The 13,591-nt window shown below is 32.1% G+C and overlaps 1 protein-coding gene across 3 annotated transcripts in view; it reads right to left on the minus strand.

Moving 5' to 3' along the window:
• Window positions 1-13,255: 13,255 nt before the first annotated feature.
• The window catches only part of LOC149543439 (PHD finger-like domain-containing protein 5A), a 48,557-nt gene continuing 48,221 nt past the window's right edge, over window positions 13,256-13,591 (minus strand). For all 3 annotated transcript variants that reach the window (XR_016355636.1, XR_016355635.1, XR_016355634.1), the window contains exon 4: window positions 13,256-13,589. The gene's annotated coding sequence lies outside the window, so the exon portion shown is untranslated. The remainder of the gene's footprint in view (window positions 13,590-13,591) is intronic.

A 13,591-nucleotide genomic window follows, 5' to 3' on the forward strand; every position in this document is an offset into this window, starting at 1 on the left:
TGTTTGTCTTATTGATGTCCATTTTCCCCCTAGAAATTTTTTGTGAACCTCATAGGAACCCACCTTTATTTGATCTTGGTAGTTAGATATTTTATTTACATGCATTGCATTTATGTTTTTGTAGTTATATTTCATACACATAAAAAATTTGTTATGTTAGATTTCTATTTCATTTTTATTTCAAAGAATTTTATTTTTTGAAATTGTGTTTCATTGTGAATAGTTTCCTTTAATTTCAAGATGTATGATTTATTTCATGATTACTTTGAAGATACATCCATTAGTGGACCTTGTGAGGAGTCCAGTAGTGAAGTGGTGGATGTAATGAATGAGATATTAAATGCATACATTCCTCCATCATCTTCCTCTACATATTTCTATTCCAACCTTTATGATAGGTTTTATTATGACTTTCTTTGTACGAGATTGTAATAGTGAGCCCATTAAAATATTTCTATTTTCTAAGCCTCTTATAACTCTCAAAGGATTTCAAGTTGAAAAAACACTCATTACTCTTAAGGTTTGTCCTTGTTGAAGCTGATGAAAGATCAAGCCCATAGCTCCCAAGAGTCACCTACATGTAAACACCACTTGCAAAAAGAGAAGCAAAATTTATGGAGGCTAGAATTCCTAGATCCATAGATGAGACATTCTTGATAAAAATATATATATATTTCTACAATCAAAAAGTGAATGAGACAATAAATTCCAAAGAAGGATCAGCCTTATAAAAGAGATCAAAACCCTAAAAGGTAAAAACTAGGTTACATTATAGTAATTAATAAAAGAATTAATTATTATATGCCTAAATTTTAGCTTAAGTAGAATAGAGTTAATTAGAAAATATTTATTTACTCTAACACCCTCCCTTAAGATAAACTTAGTGAGTAGCTAAAAACCTAGAAACTACTACTGAAAGTAGAATTGGGTCCCAGTAACAAGGTCTGATGAGGTACCCAAGCACAACCAAATCTCTATAGAGAGGAGAAACAGAAAAAAATCCTACTCCAAAAAGACATGGAAAAAATGTTGAAAGAACTACTGAAGAAGCCTCCAAACTAGGGAATGTTCCAAAGGATATGAACAAAATGATGATCATGTAGAACACCATTGAAGCGTGTAGAAGTTGTAAACTCTGTTAAAAGTAATTGTTGATCTGAAGAACCTCTGCTGAAATAGAACCTAACTAGGTAGAGAAGACTACAATCTGCATGAGTGCTCTCAAAAGATATTACTCGAATCAAGAAGCACACAAAGGCAAACAACCGAACTCAAAGATACAGATGGCATAAAACACCAAAGCCTAAAGAGTTGATCAATCAAAACATGGAAGGTTGCAACCAAAGTAAGAATGAAAAGGAGAGTATCTATATGGTAAATAATTCATCTCACCGAAATGCATAGGTACTCAACCACTGCATTTTCTTAATCCATAGGAACAAATATTGAATACATATCTCACTCCATCGAACCAAGGAAGCATAAGAACCAACAAAAGAATCCCCCCTAATGCAAACAAGGGTGAGGTGACAAGCAACTGGAAAAGTGAGCCAAAAGAAATGCATGTCAAGAAACCACAATCAAGATGCACAAAAGAATACATATGTATGTATTTAGGAGATCAATCTCAAACAGTACATGAGGCAAACTCACTAGACAAAGGAAGATGGAAAACAAAGGCAAACATCAACCCCCCATGGATTTTTAATCAAAGTAGTGCATATACAGTAAGGCACAAGATATGGTGAATCTCAATAATACAATAATTTTCATGAGTGTCCTCAGATGACACTACTCAAATTAGAAGGCAAAACAAGAAAAAATAACTAAAATAAAAATATTGATGCAATATGGCACTCTATCTCAAGTTGTTTGCAAGAATGTATACAATAGATGTCTACAAAGAACATAAGAGACATAAGGTTTATACAAATGATAGTACAACCCATGAAGAATCATATGTAGTAGCAAAATCATTCCCTAGACCTAAAACAACTAGGATATTCACCAGAACGCAAAAAAACAAAAAGTTGAATATAATGTGCCTAGAAAAAATTATGGAAAAATGACTAGCATCACTAGAAAGAGTTGAAAGGCCTTTCCAATGATATAAAGAATTCCTAAATCAAAGATTGAATGCGCAAGATATGTATCCTAGAGTGAAAAATAGAACTCTTGACTTTGACAAAAGAAAAACTATTGAAAAACATCAAAATAGAAAATTACCTATACCACTGTGACTTAGAACTAGCTTTCTGGCAATATCTTGTTTGTAGAAAACGAAGAGCTTATGCCCTAGGTATGAGCAAAAATATGAAGGTAGGTCCAACCCAAACCATAAGGGGTGACAAGAATGATGATGCAGTGTTGACATTAGCAAGTGATAAGTATAAATTTGACGATCAAATAGTCATTAAGGCAAAAAATTGAAAAAGAATTGTCGCCGGAAAAAGAATACTTTGCTAGAAAAGTGAAGAGCTGGTGAAAAAGCTAAAGAAGGTGAGGCCAATGCCGAGAAAAAATATCAATGGCCTGAAAGCACCTTTACTTCCATAAACTGCCTATCATGCAAAAATAACTCCTACATGAAGATGACATCAGCACATTTCTTGTCCACAAAACATCAACTCCATAGCTCTTTAATGGAGTGTTGATGATGTGGCTTCAATCTTCCAAAAATGTAGTGCATTTCCCAAGGTGTGGGGTCTGATTAAAAGCATGGACCACAGTGCCAGCTTAAAATCATTAGCAATCAAAGGCCCAAACAATCCATGCATATAAACATTAACACAAAAGAACTTGTGTAGGGGTATGCAAAGCTTGTCCAATAGAAAGAGGCCGACTGGAACATGAGCATATGCCCAATAATTTTTGTTTTAAAAAAATTGCCCATTAAAAAAATCCACCAACAGACAAACCACTATAAAAAGGAAAAAATTGTCTTTGGCCCATGGAAAAAATGCTCTTCCCAAAGTCACCCGTAAAACATCAAATCGCATAGATCTAAGAAACCATGTACCCAATCAAATGTCCACATCATTGATGAACCGTAGGTCATGGCTGCGTAGAGGTCAAGATAAGGGGTGTGTTCTCACTTGTGATGCTCTCATGTTTGTTGTTCTCATTACTCAGAATCTCACTTGTATAACATTAATTGATAATAGATTGTGTTTGAATGTGTATTGTTTAGAGATGCTAAAATCTGTTAAGGCCAATATATCCACTATTAAAGCTGATAATATTCCTCTTTGTGGTTTTCATAACATTGCTAAGAAGATATTGGGAATCATAACTTTTCCTATCAATATGGGTGGGGTTATCTTGGTTGATACTCCAATTCATATGATGTCTAGAGCTCTCAATTATAATCTCCTTTTGGGAAGACCTCAGTTGCATAGCATGCATGCTATCCTCTCCACACATCATCATAAATTAGAATTCATTTAAAATAATTTCATGTACACTCTTCATGCGGGTGATAAGCTTAATAGTTGCCTCAACATCGAGTCTACCAAAGCATCAAAACCTAGTGAAGGAAAACAAGAGACTAAGTCTGAAAATAAAACCCAATCAAAAGAAGAACCTTCCTCTTTCACTCTATTTGAGGATGATTGGGGTACTTTACATTTCACTCATACCTTGATTGGAGAATATTGAGTTTTGGACCTTATAAAAGCTCAAGGAGAATAAATAATTGAAATTCTTGCTTCTACTCCTCTTTCATGAGAATTGGGTAACATTTTTTTCATTACTTCATTGAATGAAACCATTAAAACTATTAAACTTGATTCTTATGACATAGTGACTTATGAAGCTCCTTTGACTCTTTCTGATATGGCTTCTCATTGTGGTCCCAGTTACCCTTTTCTCGCTAAACATGATTTTAATGGTCAAAGTTAGACGAAATTTGAACAAGGAATACATGTTCCCCTAAAAAATGATTTTTGTGAACATACTTATGGTTTGAGATTCAAATCCTTATAAGAAACCTACATTCTTTCTGAGTGTTGATCACATTTTAGTAGTCCCCTTAAGCTTGAGAACTTGTGTCATATCACACTAGATCAAAAACCATATTTGGATGTCTTGAGCTTTGATGATGCTACAATAGAATTCTTAAGGATATATGATGATCTTCCTTCTTTTCATCGTAGTAAGAGAAAGCCATTTTTTTTAACATTAATAGATATTTTAGGGAAGAGAGCAATTTCAATTTATGTTTGGATTCTCTCCCACCCATAGAAGACACTTAGAAAAGTTGTCTCTTAATCACTAATACTATGGATGTGCAAGTTGATCCTAACAACCCTAAGAAGTTTATCAAGATTGGTAAGTATTTAGATGAAAATGAACATAGGCAACTCACTAATCTCCTTCTTGAATTCTCATTTATTTTTTCTTGTGTATTTTTGGACATGCTTGGCATTTATCCTAAAATCGCCACTTATAGAATAGTTCTTCCACCTAAAGCTAAACCAATTAAGAAAAATATTCATAAAATAAATCCTACGATTGCTCTTCTTGCTAAGGTTTAAATAAAGAAACTCATGGATGTTTGTATTATATGTCCTATAGATTGTTCCACTTAGATTTCAATATTTTGTCTATCTCAAAGGGTGTAAATAAGATAAGGATGTGCACCAACTTTCAAGATTTAAACAAAGCCTCCTTGAAGGATGATTTCCCCCTCCCTAACATTGATATGATCATAAATTCTATAATGGGTCATGCATTATTATCCAAGTCATGGATGGATTTTTAGGATAAAATCAGGTTTTCATTCCTACATATGATCAATACATGATTGTGTTTATTATCCCTTAGGGAGCCTTTTATTGGATTGTCATGCCTTTTAGGTTAAGGAATGTAATTTCTACTTATCAACAAGCCATGTCATTGATCTTTCATGATTACGTTCATAGGATTCTTAAGGATTGTGTTGCTGACATTCTTGTTAAATCCATGCAACTAAATGAACATGTTTCTACACTTGAAAAAATCTTTGAGAGGATACGTAAATATAAGATTCACTTAAACCCATGAAAGTGTGTCTTTGAGGTTGACAATGGAAGATTCCTTGTGTTCATTGTCTCTAGTATAGGCATCAAGGTCAATACTAAAAATAGTGATGTTATCGTTAATATTCCTCTGCCTCAAAATATCTCACAACTTTGTAGCTTACAAGGGAAGATATTGACTACTCATCAATTTGTTTCACATCTAGCTGATCATACTATTCATTTCACTTCCTTTTTTAAGAGGGATATTACTTTCTTGTGGAATGAAGATTCTAAGCTTTCATTTGAACAATTCAAGACCTATGTCTCTAATCCTCCTATTTTGCAATTGACTCGATTGAATAAGTTGTTCTTCCTCTACACATTATCTTCTTCAAAAGTATTGAGTTATGTCTTGGTTCAACATGATAAATATGGCAAGGAATTTCCTTTGTATTACATAAGTCGTACATTGATTGATTATGATCATGTTACACCATGATCAAGAAACAATGTTTTGCTTTAGTTTTCACCTGGCAAAAACTCAAACGTTGTCTCCTTAATGTAGAGGTTAACATTTATGTGAAGTTTGATCCTTTAAAACACCTATTTTTGAAAACCAATTTATCTTGACATCTTGCTAAATGGGCATGCTCCTAACAAAGTTTGATTTGAAACTCATTTGTAAAAATCCTATTAAAGGGAAAGTCTAAACTTATCATCTAGTTGAAGCTCCTTCATCCGCAATTCCCTGATGATTTTTTTGTATCTATTGAGATAGATGATACTTGGGAATCATATTTTGATGGATCTAGATGTCATATTGGGTTTGGTGCAGGTGTCATATTAATACCCCATCTAAGAAACCTATTCCTTTATCGTACAAGCTCAATTTTTATTTCACTAACAATATATCTGAGTATGAAGTCGTAATTGTGGAATTGAGGAGAACCTTGTGTAAAGAGAAATTTGTTCAGGATCATGCATTGAGGAAAAGCTTATTCAAAACTAGATGTAAAATTGTGGATAAATGTTGCAAAGTGATCATTGGAAGTGGAAGTCCCAAAAATTTGGCATCAGAGCATTTGGTTACTAAATTACAATTGCCTAGAGTGAAGAATCTTAAACCTTATCAGATTGTCTAGATAATATTTGGGTAGATTAAACCGGCATACTATTTGGGCCAATGGAAAAAGACAAGCTTTGCTACTTTTGATAAAAGAGTCCAAGGGTGAGAATTGTACCACTTTTAGAGTTTTTTTTATTGAAGGAAATAAGTTCATAAAGGATTTGATGAAGGAATACATGTGTTATGCTTTGATTCCTAGTAGAATTGAGAAGGGAATTGAAAATGAACAACCATAGAGAAATAGGGTGAAAAACCATACGAAGAAGGATTGTCTTATGTGGTTGAATGACATAATCATAACATTGATATGCATTGATGGATGATGTCAAGGGAATGGAAAAGTTTGGGCATATTACATCTACCTTAAGAGATCAGCCAAATGAAGAATAGTAGAATCAATAAGGCATTCATTGTCTCTACATTATAAGAATAGTATAGCTTTCTAGACATTTTATCCCTTTGCAATTTGTTTAGTTGGAATTGACTAAAATTGTTAAAATGTTTTATATCCATTAAATGAATAGCATAAATCTCATTTGTTGTTTTTCTAGGATCATTTCTACAAATGTAGTAACATTGCCAATGTGATTGATGATTTTCAAATGCAGATTTGGATCTCATATAGTTATGAGAAGAGGAGACATGTCCCTATAGTTTATCATCTTTAGTTAACTATATGTATAACTTACCTTTAAGCATATATGTAATATATTATTTTATTATTATATTATTATATATATATATATATATATAAAATTCTTATCAATAATATAAGACATAAAATAATGTTCATATAATCATGACTACAAATACTCAATGTAATGAGTATATCACTTTGATTGATGATATACTTCAACACTCCCTCTTAGCTAGGGAGAAGTGACAGAGACATTTTATGAGACATCAATATGAAGGATATCTATACACAACATATCATCTAACACTCTAAAATAGCCACTTGTCAAATAACTACAATCATAATGTTATGAGTATTGTCATAACATATATTATGATCTCTAATTGTCCAAAACAATATCTAGAGTAATCATAATGCTTTCATTATCAATGACTTTCAACATATCCAAAACAAAAACTATCATAATAATAGGCCTATCATTTGCAAGATCATCATTTTACAAAGATTACCTTCTGTTTGTTCATTATCACAATGTCCGAAAAAATTCGGCACAAAGAACCATGATAACAAGTCTACCATTTATAAGATCGTCATCTTATAATGGTTACCTTCTATTTATATGTCAATGATAGATCATCACCTTTCATTACATATCATATGTGAAATAGATACCACCATGAACCTAGTCAGAGGATGGTACAAAGGGTTTTCACCTCATACTTCTCTCTCATAGAGGAGAGTGCATTATAAAGAATTTCTTTTAGAACTTCTCCTCAAACAGAAGATATCATCCATAAAGGATTGTATCTCCAAATTTCTCCCTCTGAACATCAATCCTGGGAAGTTAGGTCCTCTAGTTACTTCCTCGAAAACTCTTTTTACCCAAGGATGTTTGTCGAACTAGTCACTCCCTCATGATATACATAGGAGTAGGCCCATAAGCATCATGTAGTCACCCACATGTATTTCTAGACTCCCTCTGAGTATTAATCTTCTAAGCTCTTCCATTGCCTTCGAAGAAGTGTCATACTCCCTCTTAATGTAGAAGAATCTCATAATCTTAATCATCAAAGATGTTTTCTTCAAGAGCCTCACTTTATCCATCTTAATCATCAGGGTCTTTGGAACTACTATCATTAGATTGAGTTTGCACAATATTTGGTAGCATATGTAAAGTACCAACTTTCTTTTCCTGTAAGAATATCCTCAAATATAAAGGAAAAGATCAAAGCAAATAACCCTTATAGTATGTATAGAATTAAAAATAAATGAATAGATAAATGTAAAAGATACAAGTACTTATCTACCCATGATGGTCATGCAATATCTCCTTTTCTAAAGATGGTTCAAGTGGGAATGAAGCATATTGCCTATTATTCCCCCTCGCAATGTAAAATTCCCACTCTTATATCATTGATCACTTTTACATCACATCAAATTTGACAACTTCTTTCTAAGTTCCAACTTGCTCTTTTCATACATTGAAGCTCCAAACATTCATTAAGCTTAATAGTATAAGCTAACACAACCTCATCCACAATACGCCAATATCTTGATTGAGTATGATTGTGCCACTTGAATGACTATACAATTTGAAAAGGCACATAGAAGAGTAGCAGCCATCTCTGTATAAAGGTGTTGGAGGGCTCAAGAAAAATCCACCGAAGCCATCACCACTACAGGTTTCACCAATTATGTCACAGTCAGTATAGGAAGTATGCCAAAACATTCCAAATAGGGCACTTGGAACTTAATTGTTGCAAATTCAAAGGCCTTTTTTTTAACACCTTGTCCATCGCCAACGACATGACCAAATGCAAGGTTGTCCAACGTTCTACAAGAGGAAGTAGGTGCCCATAAAGTCTGACTCATCTTAAGCTTTAATTGTGTTCACACGAGTTCTTCTCCACTTTACATGATCAAAATTAATTATTTTTTCATTTGTGTGACGAAAACTATATAATAATCTACATTTGCAGTTGGCTCTGATACCATGTTGTTTTTCTAGGATCGTTTCCGCAAATGTAGTAACATTGCCAATGTGATTGATGATTACCAAATGCAGATTTGGATCTCATAAATATGAGAAGAGGAGACATGTCTCTTCAAGAGACATGTCCCTGTAGTTAATCATCTTTAGTTAACTACATGTATAACTCACCTTTAAGCATATATGTAATATATTATTATTATTATTATTATTATTATAAGGCAAACCAATGTTCATATAAATCATGAATACAAATACTCAATGTAATGAGTATATCACTTTGACTGATGCTATACTTCAACACCATTTGTGATAACCAACAAATCACTTCGTTATAACTAAGTGGAAGTTCCCGATCAGAAGAAACATTGAAGTTGTCTTATTTGTAACTTAGCCTTGACTTGGCATGTGAGTCACTTCATACACAACACTAAAAAAACTTTCAGAGTTAAACTAAGTTTGTTGAGTACTTGGCAAGCTTTTGAACTATTATTAGAAGTATATTTACCAAGCTCAAGCTTAGCAAAAACTAAACTAACTAATTTTTGACTCAATCTTAGACTCCATGCCAACATGGCACATTTTAAAAAGAATGATATAAAAACATTTAAAAATATAGGAATTTTAGAAGAGAAAAAAAGGCATAGGTTTAGACTAACCAAGTCTCTAAATTAGGTCTATGGGCCTCCTTTAGGTTTCCCAACATGAGACTCATGGGGACTTGGCTGAGAAATTGGTTAGATTACTAATAAGGATTCGAAATATCATTATTTTTTATATGACCAACATATAAAGAAAAAGATATTTTATTTACCATTGAAAGCCATATTTGGAGATTAGTTTCAACTCAAGGAAATACCCACTAGAACCTACTTAATCCTATGTAGAGCATTGCAAGTTTTCCATAATAGTTAACTTTGATACGAGTTCAACATAGTAATAACACTTCAAAAAACAAGAATGATGAGAGAATAATAGGACAAAACATAACCATAAAGTGATACTAGATTTACCTGAAGAAAACCATCATAAGTAAAGCACACAAACTATCAAAAAAATAGTTAATATATTATTGAGACCAAAGATAGCAATAGAACATCAAGTTGCATGCTTCACAATGTCTACACCCTAATCTTGGTTAAAGTTTGGCATTATAATCTTATATAAAATGACAACATGGAATAGCCATCTCAAGCCATGTATAAGGCCAAGGAGATTAAAGGCATGAGCCAAAGTCTGAGTCCTAATGGACCATATTCAACCCAATTGTCCCAATCCAAAGGAGCTCCTTCCAACATAAGTTCACCTCGTAAGCCCTATTCAATTTATGGCAATTATCACCAAAGAAATGAACATGATGAAGAGGGCAAACAATAAAATCTCAAGATTCCATCCAAGAGGGGTACCCTTTTTTATGTGGGTACATTATTGGTTCCTGCCTTTTGGAGGAAACTAATGGAATCATGTGATTCCATATTAGTTACATAAATCTAAAAATTTGAAGATATACTAATGTTTACTAAAGCTATATTAATTTGCATGCTTTTTTGAAATTGAAAGATACAATTTTTAAAAAATTGTATTGGCTCGTGATTAAAAAAAAACAACGAAAAAAATTAATTTTCTTCAACAAAAATACAAATATTTTCTATTAACTCTATTAATGAATGCATTAATTACAACTTTATTTTTACCACATTTCTAACAAATGGATTAACTTTTTATTAAAAAAAAGCATTTTTATCTTCCACCTCACAAATGAATGTCTAATCAATATTAATTATCCCTATCTATTTTCCCTATATTTCTTATTTTAAATATATTTATTATTAGTTTTACATTGATGTTTAGTCTTTGTAATTTGTAATATGTTATTCAAATATAGATATTTTAATCAAATATAGAGTTAAATGTTTTATATTTTTTGTTTTAAATACATTTATTATTTACGATAATTTATGAAGAAGAAGTCATGAATTTATAGAGTTAAATGTTTTTAAAATATTTTAATCAATGAATGTCTAATCAATATTAATTATCACAATTTCAAATATAAAGTTAAATATTTTATATTTCTTATTTTAAATATATTTATTAGTTTTACATTGATGTTTATTTTTGCCAATTGTAAAATGTTATTTCTTTAAATTTACACTATGTTTTACTAGCTACTATTTTACAATCTTGGTCTAATACTACCCCTCAAACTTACTATAGATTTTGGTAGCTTGAATAAATTAATCAACAATTTATTTTTTTAAATTAAATATTTCAACTTATAGTTGAATTGGTAGAAATCGATAGTTCATTCATATAATATAATTTATATTGTTATTTATATCCCTATTTATTTTCCTTACCAAGTTCAAATATAGAGTTAAATGTTTTATATTTCTTATGAATTTATAGAGTTAAATGTTTTACAATTCTTATTTTAAATATATTTATTACTAATTTTACATTGATGTTTATATATATATATATATATATATATATATATATATATATATATTTCTTATTAGTTTTACATTAATGCTTATTTTTTACAATTGTAAAATGTTATTTTTTAAAAGTTTACACTATGTTTTACTAGCTACCATTTTACAATTTTGCTCAATTTTTTTTTATACCATTAATACTACCCCTCAAACTTACGACATATTTTGGTACTTTGATTTAAGTAATCAACAATTATTATTTTTTAACTAAATATTTCAACTTATAATTGAAGTGGCAGAAATAAGTAGTTCATTCATATAATATAATTTTTATTGTTATTTATATATTTCTTAAAATAATAAAATTATTATATTTTTCAAATTCTCTTCAACTCTTTCTATTATTCTACCTTTACTTGTCCTTATAATAACATTTTATTCTCTCTTTTAGCTCTCTCTTCGTATAACATTATATCCCATGGGCCATAAGCATCTTTGATATCAACACTAGCTTAGTTGAATATATACAGAAAAATGTTATGAATGTTTCCATTTTAAAAGACACTTCAACATTTTCCATTAGTTCCTCACTAAACACAAAAAACTAATCTTGAGCCATAAGTTTTTATCAGTAAAACACAGAGGCATTGACAAGATAGAGATCATTCTAAAAACTAATTCAGTCAACCATTAAAACATGAAGGCGGGAACTTTGGCGCATGCTGCGCTTGTTTATATTTGTAACTTTCATACATTGGACACTACCTAACCCTCTAGTCACCAATCTATCACTAATATGCAAAGCAAAAATTATAAAGGATACTCAACATAATGAACAAATACTACGGAGTGATCCTCATGCCATCATACACAATCTGAAGCTATGTTGTTCGTGACCTTGATTAAAATATATAAACCATGCACTAAATAATCCACCTACTCAAACGCAGTCGTCTTATCCTCCACCGTGTCATACACAAAATGATAATGTATTTTGTCGTCTCTATGCCCCTTTCTTAATATTAGACACCAAAGAAAGTCCTCAGAATAGTTCTCATCTTGGGACCCTACTTATGATCCTCTTTATCGGTAAATTTTAATACATTTGTATGAACGCACTATACTTGTTTTACTTTTCATATGAACGAATGTGTTCGTGCGTGTACATTAAGCTGTAGAGATTAGTTAAATCAGGTCGAGCCACACTGAATGTTGGAACCCAGGTGGAAGGTTGAATAGCGAAAGATTGGTCATCAATCACACATTGTTTTGGCACATGCCTCCTTTTTCGTTGTGTTTCGCTAACCTTTGGCTCTTTCTGAACTCTAAACCATTTTCAACCCTCTTCCCTTGAGATTGGTAGCATGGTCGTAGACTAACATTGCACTAAATATAATATAAATTGACCGCCTACCAATATTCCTCTCAACTAAAGATAATACTTAACTAGCAGGTCTCTATTGTTAAGATTTCCCAAGACTCCATTGAGTCTGGGGATCAATGGTGCAAACAAATTTAACGATGCACAAGGAATTTAGAGCTTCCAAGCCCTATTTATAGACCACACAAATTCATATATTCCTCACAAGATAACTCTTCTATGATCACCCCTCAGTCACCTTAGTGAACCCCCTCTGTCAATTAGGCACCCTATGCTGAGCAGATGATTTGAAGACCCAACACATGGATTGGACAATTTCAAAGAATGCAGAGCCCACTGGAGCCGAAGCCCTGGTAGACCCCAAAAAGCCTATTTTCTTAGTGCCTAATTTTGGTAAGATTGCATCTACCTGATCTCCCTTTTCCATTTTGCAAAGGTACAAATTCTTTACACACCTCTTCAGATATTTCAAAAAATCTCGAGGATTTTTGGCACAAATCAATCCAATGTCCAGGGCACAATAAACTTCAACAATTGCTAGAAAGAAACCCCAAGGCCATTAATATATCTCAATTTCCAGATTTCATTCTCTCAAAAGTAATAATAACAAAACAAAAACAGAAAATATGTTAAAAGCAAAGGGTCTCTAGTCCTCTTTTGATAGAAAATATGGCACAACAAAGTACAAATCGAATTAGTATTCGAAAGTTGTATTCAAAACCTGGATAATTATACCAAGAACACCATGAGGCAGTTTTTTAGCACAAGAAATGAGGATAGGACACTCAATTTTCAAGCTATGCAAAAGAGGGCAGTTATCCTACAAATTTGAAGTCCAAATTCATACAATGTGCAATTAGAATGCAGCATAATATGCCAAAGAGAATGGGAAAGAGTTGAATGAATAAGCGATGCTGCAATCAGGTATGACATGACCCCCATCCAAGAGATTAACCGGCAATATCAAAGTGCCCACCACTCGCAGAGAATGAATCTCACTTTAACTGTTAACACCAACT

The sequence above is a fragment of the Cupressus sempervirens genome, chromosome 8 (assembly GCF_028749045.1).
Source record: "Cupressus sempervirens isolate cs-2001-9-10 chromosome 8, ASM2874904v1, whole genome shotgun sequence".
Taxonomy (NCBI): Eukaryota; Viridiplantae; Streptophyta; class Pinopsida; order Cupressales; family Cupressaceae; genus Cupressus; species Cupressus sempervirens.